A 26,736-nucleotide genomic window follows, 5' to 3' on the forward strand; every position below is an offset into this window, starting at 1 on the left:
ATAGAGGTGTACCACATAGACTACTGATTATTTTATTCCATTTTTAATGCCTTGAAATGAAAAAAATGGAAAGAGAAAATGGAATATAAATCATGTATTTTTGGATATTTTATGTCTTACCCTATTATTGGTCTTTTTCATGTGAAAAATTTCCAGCCAAATCAGCAGAGTATTCAGATTACTTGCTTTATCCCATATGCAGGGATTAGAGGATTCTCCAAGACAAGCTGCAAAATAGTATGTTGTTTTCTGATATAAAGTAAATGTAAAGCAAATAGTAATGGAAACTGGTGTGGTTCAAGTTCCCTTATTTGCAGTGCTTCAAAATACAACTATTAGTTGTTGTTCATACCACTGTAGTATAACAGCATTTCTGTTACAATGCAATTTTTGAAGTTTAAAATTTGCCCACAAGGGTTTGATTTAATCTGAGAACTGACATACAAAATGTAGACCAAATCAGCTTGGCTATTTTTAAGAAAAGTAATGGGCCAGGGAGGCTAACGAGAGATGTTAATCCTTTCAGACACATTTGTGTTTTGATAACACAAAATTTAATTTGGTTTCTAATCTGAACTAGAGCCTTTGGGCTTAAAAAATATTAAACTTTTCAGTTACTTTGTTTGGCCAAATGACTATTGTACATATATACACAATTCTCATTAGAAATTTGGAGATGGGCTAAGAGCCAAGGTCTCGTCTTACCTTGACATCACAGAACATGATGTTTGGCCTCAAACCCCTATCAGTGCCCCGTAAGTAGCTCCACCCCTTCAAATGATAAACAGCTAAGTGCATGAAAAAAAGGTAAAATGTAAAACCAGAGGGAGATGTTTTAAACTATGTGCAAAGAGATCCATAAAGGAAACTGTGTCTATCTGTCTGTAAATGTAAATGTTAACTCAAACTTCCCAATGTGTTTTAATTGGAGAGTGTTGTGACTGAAACTCCCATGATCTCCCCAAGGCGCTCCTTACCGAGGGAAGGAAACCAATAAGATTTAGTATATGGTCCAGAACCCCTAAACCAGTGCGTGCTAGGCAGGGTCACCCCTTGAAATTATGAAGGACTGCAACTAAATGCATGAAAAATTCAAAATCCAAAAGAGGGGACGGTTGTTTAAAAATATGCACAGAGACTTGTTAAAGGACAAAATGGATGTTCTTAAAAAAAAAAGTTAGAATTTAAGTGTTAACCAAAAACACCAGCCGATGTTTTCCCACATGAATAAATAGAGAGCAACCTAATCAAGCCACTATTAACCCCAAGATCCTTCCATCCTTATCTCATCCAGCAATTTCATTGACGTAAGTGAGGGCCACCTTACTACTCACATGATCTGGGTCAGAATTCTGAAGATTCATATGGTAGGGTAAGAATCCACTGACTCTAGCAGATACTGTCAAATGTGTGACCACACAGAGAGCCCTTGAAAATGTGGACTCCTGCAAATAAAAAGGGTGTCCCTTCTGCATCACCCTCCGCAGTGCAGCAGAACTGCTGCTGAGTCTCAGACCTGAGCCAGGGCCTGTAGGATTTGATTCTTAGCACATGAACCAGCTATATGTTAGATTTAACAAGTGTAGATCAGGCACATTGACTATAGTAGATATGCTTTTAAATACCTGCCCTTTAAACATTATTTTAACAGTTTAGCTCCTAATTAAACACTGTCTAAAAAAGAAACAAGTGGTATTTCCCTCCTTTATATTTGTAAAAATGGGGCGTTTGGGGGCTTTATTAAACAGAAGGAAGCCTGAGTGGGAATTGGAAATATTTTCTAGGTAGGTAGGCATGATTTTTTCAAAATATTGTATCAATGGATTTTTTTCAGCATTAATTTGACTGGTTAGTAAATATTCTAAAGTGTGGAAAATTAGTGGGTGTGAATCGTGCAGCTCATCTGAAGCTACTGTTCTGCCTTTAAGCTGTGAATTTCCTTTTTCTTCCTCTTCAAGCTCAGTTTTCCCTGTATATTAGGAATTTTTCAAACAGCAGTAAGACAACTCTGAGGAGAGTGTGGTTCTCATGAGATAATCATGTCTCTGGAGTACTGAGTCTGCCTGGCTACCCTATTTGCTTCAAAGTACCATAGGATATGATTATCTCATGAGACTCACACACTCAGCCATGTTAAGATGCTTAAGCACTTGATAGCATGTTTAAATTGTTGGATTTTTCTGCAAACTTACTACAAATAAATGCTTTGCAATTGTAGCCCAGTGGGCTAGTTTGCCTTTGTTCTATTCACTGCTACTATAGTCCAGTGGGCTAGCTTGCCTTTATTATATTTACTGGTTTGTATTATATTCTGCTTTGCATTATATTCAGCAGTAATACAAGAAACCTACAGGCCTGTATCCTGTAAGACATTAGCTTCAGCAAGTTAGCATAAGGCCTATGGACTTTGAACAGATAAACTTTGCACAGATAAACGGCCCAATGGAAAACCCCAAGTATTTGGGAAGCTGAAAATAGAATTTAAGGGGAAGTTCTAGCCACAGATACATGAGTCAACCACAGAAGTGTCCTGGCAATGAACTGATGTACATAACAGGTACATGAGATACATCTAAGGCTAGCCTGCTTGTTTGCCCATATATCTTTTCTTATAAGTTTCTTGTTTTCTTATGGGTTGGATTATTTGTTTTATTAAAATAGGTTTATAGGTTTATATTAGAGTATATTTTGGCTGTCACACAAGGGACCTGCAGGCCACATCCTGTATGGTGAGCTAAGGCAAAGTCAGCATATATATGTTTGGGACCTTTCATCTAGATAGATGGTGATGAGCTAAAGCATAAGGTCCATGTATGGCTGCGACCTTTAACATAAAGAATGTGTTAAAGCAGGCTGGCATAAGGGCTTTCCTAAGTTCATACCCTTTTAAACTTAGCAGGTATACCCCAACTTGGAACTTGGAAAGAACCAAAATAACCAGTTATGACGGAAATATCAAATGTGGTACCTAATCACAAAAGGGCCATGGTAACAAATTGACGTATGTGATAATAAGTTGAGATAATTGATATGCTGACCTATAGGAAAAAGACACCCCAACATCAGTAAGGTGAGGAAATACAAATAAGGAGAAGGGGAAAAATCCCCTGCTGAATATGAATCAAACCTAGTGGCGTCAGCAAAACATATTATAAAAGTGGCATCCCAGCCTAGGGATGTAGTTCCTATGTAGACTGATGTAGAAGGAGATGTAGTCCTTGGGAGGTGCCAGAATGATCGTCACTGGTGATGATAAGGAAGGTGATGAGGAAGATATTGGCTAATACTTCAGGTGGTTCTACAAGGGATGGTGTGAGTATATGGATGTGCAAATGTACATTCTGTAGTATATCTACCTTACTGAGTTGGGGTGTTTGTGACTGGCAACACAATTAAGCAGGGGGGAAGGATTTGGGTTTGTTTGTTTAAATGGTGATAATCCTAAAATATAAAGATTTTTTTTTTGGATTTGGAATATGGGTTATACAAACATTTAGTAGCTGCATTATTCATTTTTCTCTCAAAGGTGACATGCCAGCCACAGATACTAATTACTGTATTAAAAATTTAAATTGACCCCTGGGCCTTTAGTTTGTTGCTGCCATTTTTAAAGCTCTTCATGTGGATGTTTGAAACTATCTGTTGTAGTCCTATTTACTGCAGGCAGTTTTAGGACTACACTATGAGTTAAACATCCTAGGAGGAAATTGCAGGCCCTGTTGAAAGTAATGGCAAAATGCAAATTTCACCCCCTAAATTGAAGGTGAGGCTCCAGCTGCATCAGTTGCTGAAAGAGACAATAACAAAGATGATTACTGCTGTTAGTACCCTCTAACTGCGCATCTTCTCTTCATTCCAATCTCTACTCAAAACACAATTTTTCAATGAAGCCTTTCAACAATAATCCAGGAAGAAAGGAAATTGAGTGAAATTCACTCTGCACAGACACAGTCTAAAGCCATTGGGTTTTATCGAGGTGGGGGCTGAAGGATGGAAGCTATTTCCCAACATGAAGCCAGGGTGAAGCCCCTACTCAGCAACTTCTTCATTTTATGGGCTGGAATAATGACTGCAGTCTACCAGAGCCTGATTGCCCCTAGTTCTAGCTCATTACAGCTCCAATAGATCCTTGATAGGGCTGAATTTAATCCTACACATCATTTTGACATTTTCTGCTTCCTGGTATATTGTATGTATATTCTCTTTCTTCCGTGTATTATTATTCCGTGTATTCTACCCTGGACTATGAGACAGGAGTTCTTTTTCCATTTGTTTTATTACCTTGCATTGCTGGGGTTACATTCTTCCATCCCTGATCCCCAAGTAGCCCAGTCAGGTGGACTTTCTCTCTTCTCATCATCGTGTTTTGGATGGGGATAAAGAGGTGGGTGTTAGGTTCCGAAGAAGCAGAGAAAGGCCCCTTTAAGAAATTTTTCCTAGCTATGTGACTTGTTTTTCAGCTGGAGAACCGCTTGCTCCATATGAGGATGTTGGGGGATGCAGTGCGCATTACCTGCTTGCATCACTTTGAATCCCAGTTGTCATATACAGTGGTGAGCGGAGTGAAGTTTGCCTGAGCTCAGTCAAAAGAGAGGCCTCAGACTTGAAGGTTTCACTGGGACTGTTCATGGGGAAAGGTTCCACGCTTAGGTCCAGACTCTGCCATTGATAATATATTTGTGGGAAGACTGTGTGGAGCCCCATTGACTTCAGTGGAGCTCTGCTTGAGGAAAAGTCTGCCCACGTGGAACTCTATAGAAGTCAGTGGGGCTCCGCGTGGATGCAGCATACTGCTCACATGCTATTAGTTGCAAAATCAGACAAAAGTGCATAAGGATGTCAGAATCAGGCCCTAAATGTTAGTCAAATTACAAGAGAACGACACCAGATAAAATGTTCTGTTTTGTTTGAAATCACGTGGAGATAAAGTAGCACAAAAATGTTTCATGCTTTTTTCATAATTCGGCTCTTTTAAATGTATTCAAGAACAACAATAGGTCTTTGAGAAATAGAAAGATGTTTTAAGTCAGCATAAGGTACCAGGCCCACATAATGAGCAACAGTCACAGTTTTTATATGATTATCATGAATGTCTTTGAACTTGATTGCTTCAGTCTTGAGCCAACACTTGATCTCAGCCTTGGAGTAAGTTTAAAATCAATGGTTTGGGGAGCAATTAGAAATTAGTTGATGTACTATTTAGTGAGACTTTTCCTTGCTATCTTCAAATCTTCAAATAACATATGTTTAGAATGTAAGATTACTTCCTTTTGGTCTATTGTGTATGCTGCTCGTTACTTTATATTTTGGCGGATATAGTTAGTATTTGTGGGTCCGTTTTCCAGTTTTTTAAATATAAAAATACTTCAGAATATTATAGCAATAAGTTGAGCATTGGTTAGGATATTGGTGCATGCTTCAGGTTTGCTATGATGTTAATGACCAATGCCATCGAGCCCCCACGGAATTTTACCAATAGCCAGTTTGATCACAGTCTGTATGAACCACTGCTGTTGGATTACAGTTTCTGAATTTTATTCCTTGATTTTTAAAAATCATTTTTGGTAGGACTGCATGCAATGCATCCTTCCGTGGTGAAAAAACAGGTCATACTGGAGGGATACAAAAATAAATATATATATGCGGTAGTGTAGATACCTTTAGGCTCATTCACCACCCTATTACTCCAGTTTTACACCACTGCTACTTTGCAGGTTTTAATCATTTCAGTTGTTTTCAATGGAGTGGCACCAGCATAAAATTGGAGTAATACACTGTGGTAAATCTGTTCTGTGCTACTATTCTGAACATTTCTTTCCAAGTGATTTGTCTTTTTGTTGATTTCCTTGGACTGTTGGCTCCCTTGCTCCCCTTACTACCCTGCTCCAAGATGCCCTTTCAGCAGCAGCTCGTAGCCATTGGTTTTCCTCTTCTTCTGATGCATAATTATAACATTCTAAGAAAGACCCAACTTACCAATCAGACCTTAGAATTGGGCAACTAGGCCAAATCTGAATCCAATGCAAGTTGGTACAACTTCTACGTAAGTCTCTGTGCCAGTTTAATTGGTGATGCAAATTACTTGTGCATGTAAGTTGTTCAGAGAACAACTATAAATGCTTGTGAGTGCACTAAAGTACTAGAAATTTCACCAACTTGGCATTCAGTAAGCATCCACCATATGTGTAACATGGACACCGAGGGAGCGGAGGAGAGAGTAAAACAGGAAAAGCAACTCACAGGAAGGTGCGTATATGTGGGATGGGCTTACTTTATCTCACACTCTCCTGTGAGTTGTTTGGTTGTTTTTTTTTTCACTATACTCACTCTTGTGCCCCCAGGGCATGTCAGAAACAATCATTTTGCACACCCACTGAATGTTAAATTAGTGCACAATCCAGTACTTATGTCCACTTACAGGGATTTACACCTGCCTCTTGATTAGTTTATGCCCCACATGTCACTTACACCACCATTTAAATTGCCAACTAACTTGACCCACAATGTTTATAGGAATTGGTGTTTGCTCAGCTGCCTTCTATGATTATGGCTATTGTAGAAAAACAGCTTGCCAGTGAGTCTTTTGAGAATGTTGATGGAAATCCCAAGAAAGGTATTGGCAGTCTCAGCATATAGGAATATTTGGTATATTACTACGTTTTAATTATGCATCTTAAATACACAGGGGCAGAATATCTGTAGTTGTCTGTGTGTAAAAGATGTTGGCATTTTAATCATTCTGCAGGACATAAAGCCTTTGGAGGGCTGAAGATGCAGTGCAATGGAAAACATGGCTTTTGAGGAGAAATGTGCCATAAAATATAAAAATTGTTATTTAAAGAACAGTGTGGCTTTCAGATTTGAGTGTTACTGTCTTGCAGCATAAAGACCTTTTTTGCTACCAGTGTTGAGTGGCATGAGACCACAAGTTCAATGCCCCCGGGGTTTCAGTAGACATGTGAGCCTGGAGCAAGTTACTGTACCAACAAAAAAACTTGCCTATTCAAACTGAATGTTTAAATGTCAGTTTGGTGCAAGTTAGCCTTAATGCATTCTAACGTCTCCCTGGTAAATGTTCTGCAGTGTTTATGACTGCAAGAGGTTCTTTTCAAACTTCCTTTATGCAAAAACATTGACTGTGTCTGAGATAGACTTGTAAGTGACTGAGGATCATCCATGACAGTTTTTTCTAGCTCTCCTTACTGGATATGTTTATATACGCCTACCTGTGTCATTCTTACCTGTCTGGAAATAAAATTAGCATACTGGTAATATGAAAATTAAACATCAAAATATCAGAAATTCTAGTGGGAAATCGGAGGTATGTATTCGGTACAGTGTTCGGTTATATTTGAAATATTCATTTTTTGAAACACTGTTTATTGAGAAAACAAAAAGCTGCAGTTTGACCCTTCTAAGGCATGATAGCAAAATATATGCAATGCTCCTCCAAAGCATATCATCAGTACATCACAGCTGAAATGTTGTGACCATCCAGAATTTGTAAAAGTGGATATGAATCATATGCAGGGGAAAGTTAGTGTTGGGAAATCTAAAAATGAAATACAGATGTTTCTGGGGAAAAAATTAGCTTTAGTCAGACTAAGGTTTTAGCCTCATTCCACGTTACCGGTAAACGCCAGTCTCTGGTACAATTTGGAGCCATGTTTGTGTCCAGGTTAGGAGATAACTGTGTTTTAACCAGGAACGGATTTGGAGCATATACAGCTCTTAGCCCCACACTGAGGAAACTACGCTTACTCTTTAATGTGTGATAATTTGGCATGGATAACTAAGGCTTGGCTGGATGAGCCAGCTGGCCCTTTGTTAGTTTCTATCACTCAGCTCTCTCCAGATTCAGTGGAGAGAGAACTGGGGAGGTGGAGCAGCTTTGTTATTTCCCTGCAACTTCAAATGTTAGAGGCTTGCTGATCAACAGACTCATCTGAAGTTCTTCAGCCTTCTGTGTGAGTACTGGGGTGAACATATTTCAGAAAAGTTAGGGTGTATAAGCCACCTTGTTTGTACCTAAAAGCTCCCTGATGGGTTAAGTGAGTTATTCTCTGATCTGGTGCTGGAGCAACACAAGTTATCAGCACAATCATTAAAAACAGAAACAAGGAATTGCACACACAGTCCAACATCCACATCCACACCAACCTTAACTCATATACCTCACTGCCCTTCCCAATGCCTTTAAGTTGTAGCCGTCATAAGCCTGGAGGTCAGGTAAAACACTTCGAAGACATTTTGAAACAAAATCTGCACAAAGCTAACATTTTTTGACTTGACCTCTGAGCAACTGGTGACTGATCATATGGCATGGCACCACACCGTAAGGGTGGGTGTCCACAACTTGAGAATAATCACATGGGGCACCTGGAAACACAGCACCAGGCACAGAAACAATGTGCAGCTCAGTCAACACAAGTGGGCAAATGGCTCAGTGGCCGGTGTGGTGAACGTTGGTCTTCCCAATTGGTATATGGAGTCATTAGTACAAACTCTGATTGTCAACGTCATCCTCAAAATTGAGATGACCAGAAGCATCGTCACCAACACCTACTTACTTTTGGTCTGACTATATAAATATTAGAAGCAGATCTCAGAAAGCACATGTATCTTCTTACCCCGTGCTCTTTTGTAGCTTGAGCATTGTGGGAAACAGAAAATACTTTGTGCCTGGATAGTAAATTTGCATTTCACTCCACTTAGTAAATATGATCTAAAATCACAATATCTATATCCTGTGGTATAAAACAGCTGATGAATTAAACAATTAGGACCAATAAAAAATATAGTGGCAGCCAATGTATCATCATGCTGCTAATAGATCACATAATTTATTAAGCTTGCATTCTTAAGAAACCCCAACACATGCACTGTGAGTGTAGTAATAACCCATGGCCAGAGATGAGCAAAGTACAGGAAGGGACAGAAATTGTAAGACTGGAGTTTGTCTTTCACATACAGTTAACCAAGAATTGGAGATGGTGGCATATTGTATTTCTGTTGGAGCTCTGTCTTGGAAAGCTAAACAGACATTTTTAACATGGTATAAGTAAAGTCGGAGAGCATCTACTGCAGAAATACAGGGATACATTAACAGAGAGAGACTGGAATTTTTATTTTCTAGTGAAAATCATCCCCCCTTGGGTTTAAACAGTGGGTTAAGCAGTGGACACCAATAAATTTGGTCAAACCAATAAATTTGACACGGTCTCCCACAGTATTCTTGTCAGCAAGTTAAGGAAGTATGGGCTGGATGAATGCACTATAGGGTGGGTAGAAAGCTGGCTAGATTGTCGGGCTCAACGGGTAGTGATCAATGGCTCCATGTCTAGTTGGCAGCCGGTATCAAGTGGAGTGCCCCAAGGTTTGGTCCTGGGGCCGGTTTTGTTCAATATCTTCATAAATGATCTGGAGGATGGTGTGGATTGCACTCTCAGCAAATTTGCGGATGATACTAAACTGGGAGGAGTGGTAGATACGCTGGAGGGGAGGGATAGGATACAGAAGGACCTAGACAAATTGGAGGATTGGGCCAAAAGAAATCTGATGAGGTTCAATAAGGATAAGTGCAGGGTCCTGCACTTAGGACGGAAGAACCCAATGCACCGCTACAGACTAGGGGCCGAATGGCTAGGCAGCAGTTCTGCGGAAAAGGACCTAGGGGTGACAGTGGACGAGAAGCTGGATATGAGTCAGCAGTGTGCCCTTGTTGCCAAGAAGGCCAATGGCATTTTGGGATGTATAAGTAGGGGCATAGCGAGCAGATCAAGGGACGTGATCGTTCCCCTCTATTCGACATTGGTGAGGCCTCATCTGGAGTACTGTGTCCAGTTTTGGGCCCCACACTACAAGAAGGATATGGATAAATTGGAGAGAGTCCAGCGAAGGGCAACAAAAATTATTAGGGGTCTGGAACACATGACTTATGAGGAGAGGCTGAGGGAGCTGGGATTGTTTAGCCTGCAGAAGAGAAGAATGAGGGGGATTTGATAGCTGCTTTCAACCACCTGAAAGGGGGTTCCAAAGAGGATGGCTCTAGACTGTTCTCAATGGTAGCAGATGACAGAACGAGGAGTAATGGTCTCAAGTTGCAGTGGGGGAGGTTTAGATTGGATATTAGGAAAAACTTTTTCACTAAGAGGGTGGTGAAACACTGGAATGCGTTACCTAGGGAGGCGGTAGAATCTCCTTCCTTCGAGGTTTTTAAGGTCAGGCTTGACAAAGCCCTGGCTGGGATGATTTAACTGGGAATTGGTCCTGCTTCAAGCAGGGGGTTGGACTAGATGACCTTCTGGGGTCCCTTCCAACCCTGATATTCTATGATTCTATGAAATACCCATAGTATAAATTCTTCAACATGATGGCTCTGATTCAGCAAAACCCCTTAGCACAAGCATGTGAGTAGTCAGGCTGAAGCCGGTGACACATATGCTTAAGTGTGGAATCAGAGCCTGTAAACCACGACCAGTAACTTCTTCTAGCAGCACAGCAATCATTTTTTAAAACTTCAAATCCAATCAGTGCTTTAGGGAGCCTGTGAATAAAATGCTCTTTCCTAAATGTTAATTTTGTCGCAGTTCAAATATGGGACCAAATCCTGCTCACATTGACGTCAATAGGAGTACTTTGAAGAGTAATGCAAACAGGACTTGTCCTATAATTCACAACTAATACTAACTCAAAGCAATATTTATATTTTTCTCTTACTGTTCACTGAATATCACTATCTAGAATGTGTTCTATGCACTTTCCCATCTCCACTACTGCAAAAGAAATGCCAAAGCACAATATCCAGTTAATTAGTGACACAACTGTGCTGTAAAAATTTCTTTTTATTCCTTTACTGTCTTCTTTTGGGCCTGCTTTTGAACCTCTGTTTTTGAATGACTAACTCTACTTGAGTATATCTATAGGCATACTTTTAAAAACAAATGGTAGCTGATGACAGAACAAGGAGTAATGGTCTCAAGTTGCAGTGGGGGAGGTTTAGGTTGGATATTAGGAAAAACTTTTTCACTAGGAGGGTGGTGAAACACTGGAATGCATTACCTAGGGAGGTCGTGGAATCTCCTTCCTTTGATATTTTTAAGGTCAGGCTTGACAAAGGCCTGGCTGGGATGATTTAGTTGGGGATTGGTCCTGCAGGGGGTTGGACTAGATGACCTCCTGAGGTCCCTTCCGACCCTGATATTCTATGATTGAAATTATTGTCTTATTTTTAAGATAATGCATTAATATGGAAAAATTGCTTTTAAAATATGGCATTATCCCTTGACAATTGTTTCTGACCCTTCTTTTTGGATACAGCAGGATTGCAAGGTCTTCTGGGTGAGGGCTGTTTCTTTGGACGTGTTTGGACAGCACTTGGCACAATGAGGTCTCTGGACACTACTGTAATTATGTATATATAAATAAAAATTACTGCTTAATAGGATTATAAAATTTTAACCAAGCTCCGTATCACAAGATATTCTGTACAGACATATTTCATACATTTCATATTTCTTGATAGTTGTCTCAGGCTCATACTAACCTTTTTGATCATGAAAATGAATTAACACTCTACAGAAGACTCTTCTGCTAAAAATTGACTTATTCATTTAAATTACCATAGAGAGGAAAGTTGAATAGTGAGTATTAACATTATTTTCAAATAAAGATAAAACCTAAAAGAAACATTTTATCAAATAATTACAACCCCATTTTTCTTGACAGAATATGTTCTTAAATTAAGAAACTGAGAGGTTTTTATGTGTTCATTCAATGATATACACGTCAAGATGCCATCATCAATAGTATGTTAAATGTAGGTACAGACAGATTTTTGTAGAACATTTTCCACTAACGAATACAGTACATCTACTGTATTAAATTAAGCTAAGGAGGAATCTCTTCTTATCCTGCCATGAATGTTTTTACTGGAGTAACAACATGGCAGCTCAAATGATGACACAGGACATGGGTCAAATTCATCCCTGAATTCATCCATTCATTCAGCTGAAATCATTTGGGTGTGATACCAGGGACAAATTTAGAAGCATAACTCAGATGATTGCACCTGAAGTTCACACTCACAAAACATCTCAAATAAACATAAAGTGTTCCCTCAAGTTTCACTTCTTTTGTTATCTTACTGATCTATATCTTTGTCCCACCATCCCTTGTGTTCATGTGGTCTTCAGTTATTCTGTTATATGTATACGGTATAATAGATAGTAAATTCCTTACTTACTTACTTGATTTTAATGCTAGATTAAAGAAAAGAATATATTGAACATTTCAGATGTGTTACAGGCTATAGATTCTGGTCTTATACACCCAGTGCTTCTGTAATTTGATCTCTGTTAGCACTGAACATTGGGCCAAAATTCACTAGTTTATTTACTTTTTCAGGAGAATTATTTCTGTCCTTGGTGTTATAATTAACATTGTCCTGTGTTAGAATATTGAAAGACCAATGCCTTTTCCTTTTAAGGTTTGATCATGTGGGCTCCAGAAAGAAAGCTGGGAGCCTAAGTGCAACTACTTAGCATTCAGCATATGTTCAACCATTTACAAAGAGGATTTTGCACGAGGAATTGCATATGAGGGCTAACTGAGAGCAGTGGTTAGCCACAGTTATAGCTGCTGAGCATTGGATGCTTTGTTACTGACAAACCAGTAATATGAAATAAACTGAGAGGTGCAGTACAGTAGGTTGGTGTGCCAGCAAATGCATTGTGCCTAGCATACCTCACAAGACATTGAGCAGCTGGCTGAGAAAGATAGTTTTTTCTAGTCAGCCTTGGGCCATTTCCATGTCAGTGGCTGGAGCACCTGGCTCACCCTCCTATCAATTTCTTCTACATACAGCTCTTTGAGCGCAGTTCTACTCTGAAAACTGACTGCAAAAATGGCATGGCATTAATTCTCCATATTAATTCTCTCTCAGAGTCATCTAGATCAACTGTCCTAAATTTAAAAGTAAAACAATTTGGGTTTTTTCCCCCTACTGCCAGCCCTGCAAGCTCAGGTAATCAAGTAACCCTGTAATCAGAATTTAGTGGACAATTCAGAGTTGATGATTCACAAGAAGAAATAGAATCCCTCTGACTCCCTCTTATTAGCTATATTGGCTCTCATCTGTTATGTAAAAAGGTGTCATTTCTACATACTCACTTCCCAGAGTAGAATCACACTTTAAGCACTATCAAATAGGCACCAACTCCTAGAGGGTAATAGGAATAACTGCAATTCCTAAGGCAGGCTTCTAGGCACACTATTTTGTTCTCTGGATTATGATTAAGGATATATGAACTGGCCACACCCTGTCTCTCCTCTATTTCATACTCATTTCCTGCCCCATTCCTTGAGGGCTATTAACTGACACCAGCAATGGCCCATATATCAGCTGGGACAGCTGGAGCATAGCGCATGACAGTATCTGCGCCCCTCCCCCCTCCACCCAGCAGGCCCCCTGCATTAGGACCTGCAGGGAGTGGCGAATATGCCAGCAGTATGACTACAGGGTGAATTAGAGAGGGAAGGTGGGTGAGACAATACGTTTTATTGTACCAACCTCTATTGGTGAAAAAGACATGCTTTCAAGATTACACAGAGCTCATCTGGAGGTCAGTCTGACACTCCTGGGGAATCCCCAGGCAGGGCCCTGGAGGTGATGTCTGCTTACTTTGCGCCTCTCACAGAGAATCTGCCCTGAAGCATTGATTGGTGCCCATGTAATAACATTTGCCTCTCAGTGTTAAGCAGACTAGAAAATTCAAATCTACACTGTTTCTCTTGAGAAAAATGGCCAGGAGAGGTAATTTATAGTGTTTAAGATATTCCTTCATAAAAAAATTTCTCATCCTTCACACTGAAAAGGGCAAAGAGAGCAGAAGCCAAAATAGAAATGAAAAATATCATTAGGAAGCAATTTCTCACAGCAATTTTTGAGCAACAATGATACAGAATGCTATTCCTGACACAAGTTCATTGGGGGCAGGGGAGCATGGGTCATTCAAGGGGGAATTTAATGGCATCCTAACAAATGATAAATTATTGACTAAAACAAATTATGCTCAGACAGATTTTAATCTCTTACACCAGGGCAAATCTGGAGTAACTCCAGTAATTTCAGTGGCATTACTTTGGTTTTGTATTGGTGCTACTGAGACCACAATACATCCTGTGAACTTCTATTTGTACCAAAAATTGTATGGAATTCTGCTGCAAGCATTATAAAGGGCTTTTACACTTGTTGAGTAGTCATGGACTCTTACATATTTAAATCCACCTCAGATTTCCCTTACATGGGAGCATTTACACCCTGTTAGAGTCAGTGCTTTTCATCTGGGCTCTTTAGTCATCTCTTCTAGCCAGCTCCCAGATACCCTGGACATGTGTGTTAAAGGAGATGCCTGAAACCTCAGCCCTACCACTTTACTGGGTCCATGTCAGGAAGGAAGAGTCCAGCACGCTACACAGAAGCCTCAGAGCTGAGCACGAGTGCAGCTGAGGGGATTGGTGGCTAGTATTTTTCAGTACTTTTCTTCTCCCCTCACTTGGGTCATGGAAAGGCGTGTTGCCCTCAGTTCTTGGTGTGATTTTTTTTTTGTTGGTTGGTTTGTTTGTTTTTTCAGAAATAAGTTCCATTGCTAGAAGGTTTGATTTACTTCCTCTGGTTTATTTCAACAGCTGGCATTCTCTCTAGTTCTCCTATGTGTATGGTTAGTGTGGAGACAGGCAGCAGCACTAGAGAGAATGCCAGCTGTTAAAAAAAAATGAAAAAATACACCAAATCTTCTAGCAATGGAAAGTATTTCTGGGGGAAAAAATGCTATAGAAAGAGTAGCATAGGTCATGGGGGAATAGACGGGGGAGGGAAAGCTATGTATAGGTGGAAGAGAATTGGATAGACCAGTGGCGAGGGTACAAAGAAAGGGGATGAAGTGGAGGAGATAAAAGAAAATGGCAGGGAATATAAGGGCATAGCAGAGAAAAGTGAGTGATATAGGGAAGTAGAGAGAAAACCATTTCCATGCAAAATGGCCTGTGCTATCTGTGTAAGGATCATAATACAATGAAACACCATGCCCATATCATCTTTGGATCAGTTACTGATTGATCAGTGGAGTCTTTTCCAAACATTTAAGACTGAGGTCAGTTAAAACTTAGCAGAGTCAAGGTCAACAATCCATTGGTATCAGGAATAGCTTGATGGAAATTATTCCCTATGTCTTACTGTGATCTCCATCTTGGTTTCTTTTCTTTCACATTAATCCCAGTCTTAATGTCTGTATTCTTCACCTGTTAACTTTGCCTTCACCTGTTATGTATTCTTCAGCTGTTATACACATTTCTATATTTTCTCCTAAATGTCAGTTCCTACACCTGAAAGTTAATATGGGCCAATTAAATATATTCACTCTACCAAAGCCTGAACATGAGTTTATGATTACTTTGAATATAGCTTGCCTCGGTGGGACATAATAAATTAGTCTAATCATATGGCGAGTACTTACTTCCTCCTGTGTTTGTTCCTGCTAGGAACTGAAATTGTCACAGTAATTGTATGCAAATCCCTTTACCAAAATAATCACAAGAAAAATATGTGCTTCTACTCCTTTGCTGTAGGAGAAGCACAAAAGTAACCTTTCCTAACCTCACTTCCAAATCAATTTAAACGAGCTGTTGTGTCTACCTATATAAAATATAGACACAAGTTATCATTATTTACAGTACAAACTTTGGTGTGTTGAATGTACCAAGCTAATAGTTCGTTAGTATTGTGTGCCGTGTTCATTTGGAACTGCTTTTGTGATATATACAATCCAATATCCATATTATTCTTTGGATTCAAACTACAAAACAATTACACAGAAGTACTGTTGATTTAAAAGGTGAATGACTGTTTCTGCTATCCTATCTAAAACTAGGATTCCACATCTTGTTTATTTCTGAATTAACCTTTAAAAATTACACATTTAGAATTGTAGGTGCAGAGAATTTTAAGAAATATAAATGTGTAAAATGAAATTGGCAATTTATCCTGCATTGTGGTAAATCCTTCACAAATCCAACCAAGAACATCGTAGAGCTTTATCAGTGCAGTATTTAATGGATACCTTGTTACATACTTACATAAAATAATTGCCTTATTCTGTGGCTAGTAGAAGTTAGGTATTTACACGATTTACTCAAAATGTATAAGTTGGTTGCCTTTGCTCACACTGAAAGACTTTGTAAATAATGACCAAAAGAGAAAATTTCATAAATATTCATCTCTGAAGTTTCCTCCTTCTGTATTTTTTGGAAGGGAAAGCAGTTCAGATATTCGTGTGTCTTATTTTCCTGTCCCCACTCTTCTCTGGAGTTTTTATGAAACCAACCTGGAACCTGAAAGAGTTCCTATTCTCCCCTTTACCAATACTCCTCTTCCTACCCTAAAAGCTTCACAACCTATTTGCTTTCTCTCTAGCAGAGGAGAATTGTGGGAATCAGGTCACTTCACTAATTTTAGGCCCAAGTCCTACAAATATTTACTCATGTACATGCCCTTGTTTGGCAGTTTACAGGCTTTACCATGTTTAACATTATTTTAATCAAGATGTGACCATATTGTGACCATAGTGTCCAATTCTTCTTAGTCTCTCTTTCAAGGAGATGTCATGTGTGGAGTTTTTTAAAGTTAAATATTGAGTGTAGGCAACTCTGAGAGATCTGGACTGTAACCAAAAATTTAAAGTTCAACAAAATGGTTAAATGGGATATAGGAATATATATTACTGGGAAGGAATAGAATTCTGTTGAAAAAATTGTATTTAGCCATGTAATTACATACTGTATCATAATGTATACTCACAAGCATGTGGAATTAAAGTTTTGGGGGCAGCCTTATATTGGTATTTTGTAACTTGAGTCCCTGACTTTACAACCTTAAGATTGTTCTTGTATTTTACATTTTTGCATATACTAGGAGTTATGTAGGTATGTAACTATGGGCACAGAGAATGATGCCCATAGTTAAGCTTGCCTGATACTTTCTGTTTTAAGACCCTGTTTTCTTATAACTTTCTGCAACGAGTGAGGCAAGGGCCCTACAGTCAACAGCCTTATCCAGTACACAATGTTGATTCATTCCAGAGCACAGTCCTGCCTGTGCGCTAAATGAGGCAAGTGTCCTGTGGGAAAAAATAACATGTGATCATGTAACTAAAGACTGTATCATAATGTATACACACACAAGGGGGCTGAATTATGGCTGCACAGGGAACCCTAATTCTAGAATGTCAACTTTTGAGCGCTTGACTTTGCAATCTTAACATTCTGTAACATAGTCTTTTTGAAAGTTATTTATACAAAGTTATAATTGCAATTATTACCCTATTGTAGCTGTTACAAGAGAAATAAAGAAATTGTCCCAGACATGAATGCAAAAATTCAACAAAACTAAGACACAGCCATAGCTGATACTGATACATACTGATGGCAAAATCAGTATTTGCAACACTAAGTACATAAATTGAGTGTTCTTCTCATTTATCTACAAGTATACTCTGGCGATTTGCTCACCACATCTGCTAGCTGTAGAAGAAGGTAAGGTACTTTGATCTTATAGCTTTAGTTAGAAGCCAAAACTTACTGAAGTGGGAAAAGATAATGACATCGGAGAGGTGAAAATAAAGAGCATATGGAAAACAATTCGAGTACCTTCAACACAGGGTCTCTCGGCTGGATCCTCTCAAGTTTTCCCTAACCTTTATCACTTGGTAGATTGATAACTCACCTTCACAGTACATTTCCCATGAATGTTAGCAGCCTCTGAAATGTGAAAAAAAAGAGAGAAGAGCTTGCTGCAGAGCAGCTGCAGTGCAAACAGGAACTGACATTGTCTGAATCTTTGATCATGAATTCTTGCTGCAGAGTAGCCCAAGCCACGGTTTGAACAAACTCACTGAAGGGCTTGTAAGGGAATATCCTACTATGTTCTGTAGTTTCATTGAAACCTTTTTTTAAAAAAAAAAACTGTGGCTGCTGTATATGGATAGCATTTTATTGTTGCTGTAAGTTGTCCCCAGGAAAAGCAGGTACACCTACTGTACATGAAACTGTGAGTACAGGAATCCTATGAAACTCGGGAAAAAGCAGAACACAAAGTTTGGCTCTGGACTACTGGTGAAGCTCATTTTGCATATGTAATGGAACACTGACAGATGTTGCTCCATCATACAAAGAGGCTGCAGACAGAAAAAGGAAGGAATTAGCAGTGGGCCTGAGACATGAAGTTTGGACCTGAAGCCAAATTTCTTGCAAATTTGGAAGTGTTGGGTCAGGCCATTATGATACTTACCTTCTTTGTAAAGCGTTTTGAGATCTACTGATGAAGAGTGCTACATAAGAGCTCTGTATTAGTATTTAATATTTATTATTATAGAGCGAAGAGTGATACACAAAGATATGCAAACTGGCCTGAAACCACCAAAAGAATCCAGGTTTTTTGATAGATCTTACAAATCTCACTGGCTTTGCCTGAAGTTTTGGGATTGTATGTACAGAAATTCAAATCAAAAGCATAAAACTGTGTGAACTGAAACTACTGGAAAGGAAGCTGTAACTCTTAAGAGATGAAATTGATTACTGGAACATTTTTTTTTAAAATATCCCTCTCTAACAATGTGCAGTCCAATAGAATGATAGGCAAGGCACATATCTTAGTGATCTCTTTCATTTATTCTGACATAATCTAGCAGAGTTAGACATTAGATTTTATTTTATGTTTAAATTTTAATAAATAAAATTAGGGAAGTCATGGGCTAAGACACATTTATTTTTTATGGAAGTAAATATATTCCTATAAGAAACAAGCATTAATCATTGTTCTGTTCTTGATACATTGCCATAAATGTGCATGGCATTTTAAATGACAAATGAGACTTGGGACCCGCTTGGGAAAGCTTACCCATCTATGGGCTCAACCCCCTGCAATCAGACCTGTGCAGATGGGCACTCAGGCCCACACAGATCCTACATTGCTCAGTGTGGTTTCTGGTGGGTGCACAGGTTCACCAGCATGGATCTAGCACAGGAGCCCATGTTTAAATTAAACATGATGCGAGACCTGAGGAATGTGTTGTGTTGGTATATATGGAACTGGTTAGTTATAGATAGTATACCAATAGATGGCGCACAAAAATAGATAGCATACTTCCTGGGTTTTGTAGGACCGATCAGACTTGTTGGATGCTGCAAATAGCTTCCTCTGGCTGCTTTTTGTGTCAACAACAAACCTCATGTCAGTTTTTCTGCTTCAATTCTTCATTGTGGCTGCCCAGAGGCATCAAGTCACTTCACAGCAATAACTATATTTAGGAAATGGAGTGAGTGAGAGAAGGACGGACAAGTTTGACAAAACCAACAAGTTTAAGTGAGTGCATACATTTGTTATATTTGAATGCTGATAGCTTCGCCGCCTTTTTTTTCAGGAATGTGTTTGTTCTAAATGCCTTTAACTTTTTATTTTGTATTCCTGAATGTGTGAACTTAGGTAATGGGGTGGATGAGATGGGAGCATAGGAGAGGAGCGAGCATGAGAAATGGGTTGATGCTGAAGTGCAGTTACGGGCTGGAGCGAGGGGAGCAGAAGAGGAGGATGGAGTGTGAAAGTGAGGAGGGAAAAGACAAGTGCAGATTGCCTGGATGAAATGAAATGACACCATCTGAAAAGAATCAAATGGTGAGATAATCAAACAGTGACAGTGGAAACACAGATGACCAGTCAGGGGTAAGTATAACGGTGCCTAATGCCAAGAGAGTGGTGTAGTAAATGTGTGGAATTTAAAGGCATCAGGAGAACGAAGACTGTTGACTAAATTATCTGGCTGTTAGCAGCTGAGAGAGGATGCCCCTGCTGCTGGTAATGCTGCCTGAAGAGGACTTGTCCAATGGTGCCCCCAGAAGACTGTTACTGCTGTTGAATGTGAGGGAGCTGCTGGAACTCCAGAAATCCCAGCAGAGGTCCACTGGGGACAGAGAGGGATGCTGGTGGGATGCTCCCTTGCTGCCCTTTTTGTCAGCTAGGACACATACATACAGAAAAGTTAGAAGAGCTACAATAAAAGTATAGACACATCACTGAAATAATACATGGTACTTATCTTCAAAATGTATTGCAAACATTAACTAATTAATATTCAGAACAGAACATCCCACATTTTGCAGACAGGAGATGTGAGCAGAGAGGTTAAGACCAATAATTTCAAAAATGTCTGTAATCCTTCTGGCAGGTGGAGTCAGAAGCAACCAGGGCTAGGTTCAATATCTAGGGGTTCCTCTTAACAATACAAAACAGAACCAGCTCAAGCCCCCCACCCCTTGGCGTCTTTAAGAGGCAACCCTTCGCCACTAGCAAGCATTAAGTCTGTGTATAATAAAAGAAAACATTTATTTAAAAGGGAAAAGGAGCCCAGCATTAATCTGGGAAAACACCACAACCCCATGCGAAAGCATGTGACCCTAAGCAAACACCGACCCCACAGTATGCTGGGCAGTGTCCTTTGCTTCCGTTATCCACCTTGTGGTGTGAAAGTTCAAACAAATGTCCCTTTAACATGCCACTCCCCTGTTCCTCTGCTGTACCCCACTCACAGGAGGTTGTCCTTAGTCAGCAAAGACCTAGAGTTCAGAGATGCATTCTCACTGGTTCCCCCATCCGCACCCCCAAAAGGAGATGTGTGTATATCGAGCAAAGCCTCCACTGCAGCCACCACCTCTGCAGCTCACTCAATGCTGCTGTTATTTCTGCTGCTTGCTGCTACTTCTGCGATGCCACATTTTCAGGTTTCCACACTTAGCCCAGCTCTTAGTGATTTCACTGGGTAGCAGGGAACCTCTGTGCTACTGCCTCTTCGTGGCCTTTCACTGCAACTTTCTCCCTACACCAGGTCTAAGGTTTAGCTGCTAGATCTGCTCATCAGTGATTTTAGTTCTAGTAACACTGAACTCAAACAAGATCTCTCAATTGAGTCCAATCAGCTCTGTCTTTAAACACTAGAGAGGGGAGGAGATGAGAGGATCAAATAGTATTTAGGACTCTTTAGGCAGAGCCCACACCATTGTATAGGTCACCTATCCGCACACACTCTCCTGTTCAGTGGGATTTGGCATCCCTACTCCCTGCTTAGCAAGTGAGGTTCAGCTTAGGGTGATCCACTCAATTAGGACAGGCTAAGCACAGTTCTGGTGCCTTTTACTCACACAATAACAGTAACAACATTTCATTACTCCTGCATTCAATACAAATGTGAATTGTAACCCAAAACCAGCCAAAGTTGATCACGTTGGCAAAGCAGCTCTGTCTGCTGAACACCTAGGCAGAGTATGGGTATCTATGCAAATACAATCTTCTCCTGAAATCTTTTCCCCCAATGTATCACGAAATGTCAGATGAGAACTCATTCAGGCCCTGCTTAAATGTCCACAAACTTTGGTGGAGCGTCTCCATTTTGTTCAGTGCCCAACTGAAGATAGGTAGGTGTCTCAGGCTGGCCATCCAAAAATGACAGATGACCCACAGTCAGTGTTCATTTTTTGAAATTTTGAGTTGTAAGGCCACACAGCAAGTCGGAGCCACTATTTGAAAACAGGAGTTCCCAGCACAGACCACAGCATTCTGTGTCACACCCAGCTCTGTATCACAGAGGCATATACTGACTGCAGCGTTCACTTATAGTCACTCCTGGGTAGAACTGTGTAACAAAATCACAAATTTTGCCAAATTTCTCTCTCTCTCTCTCTCTCTCTCTCTCTCACACACACACACACACACCCTCTTTTCTGGTCAAAATTGAAAATTGTGATAGAAAATGTATTTGAAACTTGAACATTTTCATTCAGCTCTGTTCCTGACCTACCACAGCGAAGTGATTTCTGGAACAGTGCCAGGATTAGTAGTGTCCCTTACCACAGTGCCTGCCTGGAAAAAAAATTGCTGGTTGGAAACTGCAATGAAGGGAGCTCTTTTCACTTGTATTGGAGCCATGTCAAAGTATCCCAGAACTCTGCGTATTGCCATTGATCAGAGTGAACACAATGTTCCCTGAAGAGCACTTCAATCTGGTTCCTATATATTGCATGTGTTGCAAGTGATCTGTGTATTATGGTAACCTATGAGGACAGAATCTTTTCTTCCCAGGCTTTTGAGGAGGGGTGGGCTGAGACTTGCAGGGATTTTTGCGTTTATTTTATTTTATTCTTCTATGCTACTGGATATTTATATGCCAGGGTGGGATTAGCAGTCATTTATATGCATATTTTATTTTATGGGTTGGGCATCTAGGAATATTTTAGATGCCTGAGTTAATAAATAGTGAGAGAGAATATTTAGGAGCTACTGTATCAATGATGAAGGACGAAACATTATTATAACACCCTGATAGGCTCTCAATAGACTGGGCTACTGTCTGGAGATTCCAGGGCTGCTTTGTTCAGCCCAAACACATGGGGCTTTAGAGCCATCAAGCCCTATCCTTCTTTCTTAGACCAGTATTTACAGAGACCCCTTTTCCCAACTAGGTGAGGCAGGGCCAAAAAGGTTCATGGAAGTATGTATCCTGGACACCATCATGCAGTAACTTGGGGAAGAGTAGAAGCATACAATATCGTCTCCCAGTTCCCAGGGTGGGGAAAAGCGAAAAGAATCTATCCATCCCAAAAGTGAAGAAGGTATATCCCCTTCCATCCATGGTTACTTTTATTGCTGTTATATAGGGTCCACAGGTGAATCTTGTGACAGGATTGTTGTACTAACATTCCTGTTTCACACTCCTTTTCCTGAGGGGAGGGAAGAGTAGAGTTAAAGACAGTGGCAGTGTAGCTAACTCTCACAATATTTAGTGTCTTACTTTAAAGTCCCATCTCCTGGATTCATGTGACTTTGTGAGAATCTCAGCTTTCTTCTAACAAAGACAAAGGAAGTTTCTAGCCTTCATTATTGGAAAGAAAATTTTGAAAATGTGAAGCCTCAAGAGAGCAACAGAAGACAAATGAAAAGAGCTGACAGTTATTTTTAAAAATCTCATAATTTTTGAAGAGTCGGGGTTGGCCATGCAGCCCTGATTTACTCTGACGGCACCACAGCTTTAAATGTTAAAATAATAATGATCTCCTCCCTCTGCAACATTTCCATACAATTCTTGTCCTGAGAAGGTAGATCAAAATGTTCTATTAAGGAAAATTATATTGTTCTCTCTGTAAAAAACCTGCAAGACTTGGCACGTATCAAATCTTTTTACTTGTTGCTGCTGCATAGGATTATTTGTAATGAAAACCCCCCATGTAATCCAGATGGATGGGAGGGGGAGAACCCAATTAAAAAATACTCTTTTATTTTCAAGGTGCCTCATTGGAGTCTCATTAAAAATGGTCAGTTCCATCTGTGAACATGATAATGATATGCATGTTCAGCTTTAATTGTCTGGTGGAATGGAGTATAATGTAGTGACTCTCCATGTTCATAATTATTTCAGATAACATTGGCGACCAGGATATCTTTTTGAAAAGCAACATTAGTTTGTTAAAATACCACAATTTCACCTATCTGTAAAATGAAAAAGAAAGCTTGGGTTGAAATGTTAGAGTGGTTTTTTTGTAACCATTCCCTGCATACATTTTTGTTTCAAAACATCAAAGTAGCAGTGATTTTACTATTCATTGAACAATTGTGAATTGCATCTACATGTCAGGAATGACCTACAGAAAGTAGCTGGCAGAATTTTTAGGAAGCATTCTCAGAGCCGAATGAGCTCACGGAAGAAGGAAAAGGAAGCTTTCTTTGCATTTGGAAGGCCAAAGTAGTGGTTTTAGTCAATAGTATTGCTACTAAATTTACTAGTTACTATTTATAGATTCATTGATTTTTAAAGCCAGAAGGGACAATTAGATGATCGACCCAGTTACCCCTGCATGGACCCCAATAATTTCAGTTTGACTAAAGTAGATCTTCCAGAAAGGCATCATTCTGCAGTTAGACTGATAATTAGTATGTTAGCTGGTAGTTAGTATGTACAGTGCTGGGAAAGTTCCCCTGCATTTCTTTATTTGCTTATTTCATAAGCATTTTGTAAAATGAAACATCTCCTAGAAGCACACGGATTGGCTAAAATTGTCACTTAACAGCCTTAATTGTTTTGTTTAATAACAAGTCTTTGGTGTGTGTAACAAATAATATTCTACAATATGTAAAATCGACTGTATCCATATCACAGCATCTCAACAAAATGAACTGTACAGTTATGTAGCATAATTTAAGACAAACAAGGAAGTTACAGCTAAAAATAGAGAAGCGAAAAAGAGATGCCTTTTAGCATAGAGCTATAAGATCCAACCCAGCTGTCCTTACTCAGGCAAAACATCCACTGAAGTTTGTGATTTTTGCCTGAATAAAGATGCCAGGTTCAAGTCCTAAATTTGTAGAGAATGCCCTGTGGTCATTTTAATTTTTGTCATTTGGAATTTATGCAGCTCTGGATAGAGTTCATTTTTTCTGAACAGTACATCCAATTATTTTTTGGACAAATAGGCATACTCTTCAATATGTCCAAGTTTGATGCCAGCTGAGGCTGCAAATGCCTCCAGTTCATCCCATTTAAACTCCAGACTTGTCAGACTGCTAATTTATATTATTTTTCCCTATACAGATACACAGATATGTCATGGATACCATACAAAATTATTTTGACCTGAATATATAATAGTAGCTTCTCTGAGATGGAGAACTTGTATTCCACCCAGCTGATAGCAGCTCAGCTTTGTTGTGTTATATGTGAAAGGCATATTGGCATGAAAATATAGCATGGTTGCCAACTAGAGACAGGAAACTATACAACTCTGAAATGCCTAAATGAAGGCAGTTGCTAACGAAACTTGGGAAGCTAAACCTTGATCCACAGTAGAATTAAAACTTGAGTGTTTGGCTAGTAGTTGTCATTCACAGTGCTGCGAGAAATTCCTTCCTTGATCAAAGCACATCTTCATAAAGTTGTCCAAACTTAATAAGAAAAGAGTGAGAGGATATCAATTGCCATTTCAAACGCATTCATTCTGAATCAAAGCAAATGTTAGTCTGTGTCGAGAAACTGAATGAAATAAATGTTGACTGTGTTGATATCAAAGATAAACTCAAAGTTACACCATAAATGAGGTGGAACATCATGATGCAGCTCCATATAAAAAGATATATATGGAAATGTATAGAAAATGAGGCAAGAAATACAATGCTTGGGAAAGAATCTAGGCATGATTTGAAAAGATAATTACAGGCAAAAAAAAAGCAAGAGTAAATGTAGCAACAGGAAGAGCAGAATAATTGTGAAGTAATTAACATGAATTCTTCATTCTTCTTTGGTGGAAAAATAACTGATTTCAGGTTAAAAATGAACCCTTGTTACAGAAATTTTTTACTAGTGATTCTATCAAGTAATTTACTTTAGTAAATTATCTCAAATATAGACATGTAGTCTAATTCATACATATTTCTTAGTGTACCTATTTCTTTAGAAATGGTCCTGTGGAATGAAAATTATTCTTTAATCCTTTGTGCAGAATGCAAATATATTTTACTTGTATTTTTATCAACTCAGACTTCACTTATCTTTTGGAAATAAATGTTTTGTTCTCAGTGATAAAGTGTACTAAGGTAATCTCCATCAAAAAGCTATGTACTTTAATCTCAATTATGTCCTATGTATTTGAGGGGGAAATACCTAATAATTATAAATGATACTATATAATCTGCGTATTTTTGAGTATGGGTGCTTGATTTCATTGGAATAGGAACAATCTGATATGAATTCACCTAGACTATTAGGAGTGCAAGAGGTAATGCCAAAGACAATTTCTCCTAGATTTACAGTAGCTCTCTGATTTCACCTGTGACATCCACATCATGAGGAATTAATGATGTTCTTATAGGTAATGTAGAGGCAAACAAGTGTATAGTATATTTATGGGTTTGCTAATATTTCATAGATTTATAATGATAGACAATTCATAAGCTCATTTATTTCTAAAATTTAAGTTTTGAATATTCCTGTTCTTTGGATGGGTAGACCCATCAGTGCCTTTAGATAGTATCTTTCCTGTAGAAGGATCCCAAAACATGTTGTAAACTACAGTGTATATATAGGGATCAGTTACGTACCAATGAAATGCAGCCATCTCTTCATAGAACAGGGATCCATTCTGCATCAGCAGCATTACATACTAGCTTTCAGGAGGTGAAATGAATACTTTTTCCAACTGAAACTAGAGTGAGGATTTCAGGCAGGTAAAATATAACCACCCAAGTCAGAATATAGCCATGGTTCTGGACAGGATATCTGGTCTGAATGATCACATCTCCAGCAGCACAATGTCAACTTGCAGCCCCATGCTGATTTAACACCCTCTCTGGATTTGAGTTGTTGGATCTCTGCTCTTTTAGATGGAATCTCCCAGTGTTTTAAGAATCTTCAGTTGCCCTGGTGAATGAAGGAAAAGCAAATGGTTCTAAAAAAAGATACTGGCTTTCCCCATCTGCTAGTGGGCTTTGCAGATAACAAATGAGACATTATAATTGTAATATCTCTATACTGCTGTAGAAGGTGCATGACCAACAGTGCTCCTTAGGGATCAGGTGGGGGTTGGCAGGTTGTTTGCTGTTGATGCACAGTCCTCTCCTTCAGCACCCCCAACCCAAGGCTTTCCAGT

The 26,736-nt window shown here is 39.3% G+C and overlaps 1 protein-coding gene across 8 annotated transcripts in view; it reads left to right on the forward strand.

Annotated features, from left to right (window-relative positions):
- GRIA4 (glutamate ionotropic receptor AMPA type subunit 4) overlaps positions 1-26,736 on the forward strand; it is a 276,316-nt gene that overhangs the window by 145,784 nt on the left and 103,796 nt on the right. The window lies entirely within an intron of this gene.

The sequence above is a fragment of the Lepidochelys kempii genome, chromosome 1, assembly GCF_965140265.1.
Source record: "Lepidochelys kempii isolate rLepKem1 chromosome 1, rLepKem1.hap2, whole genome shotgun sequence".
Taxonomy (NCBI): Eukaryota; Metazoa; Chordata; order Testudines; family Cheloniidae; genus Lepidochelys; species Lepidochelys kempii.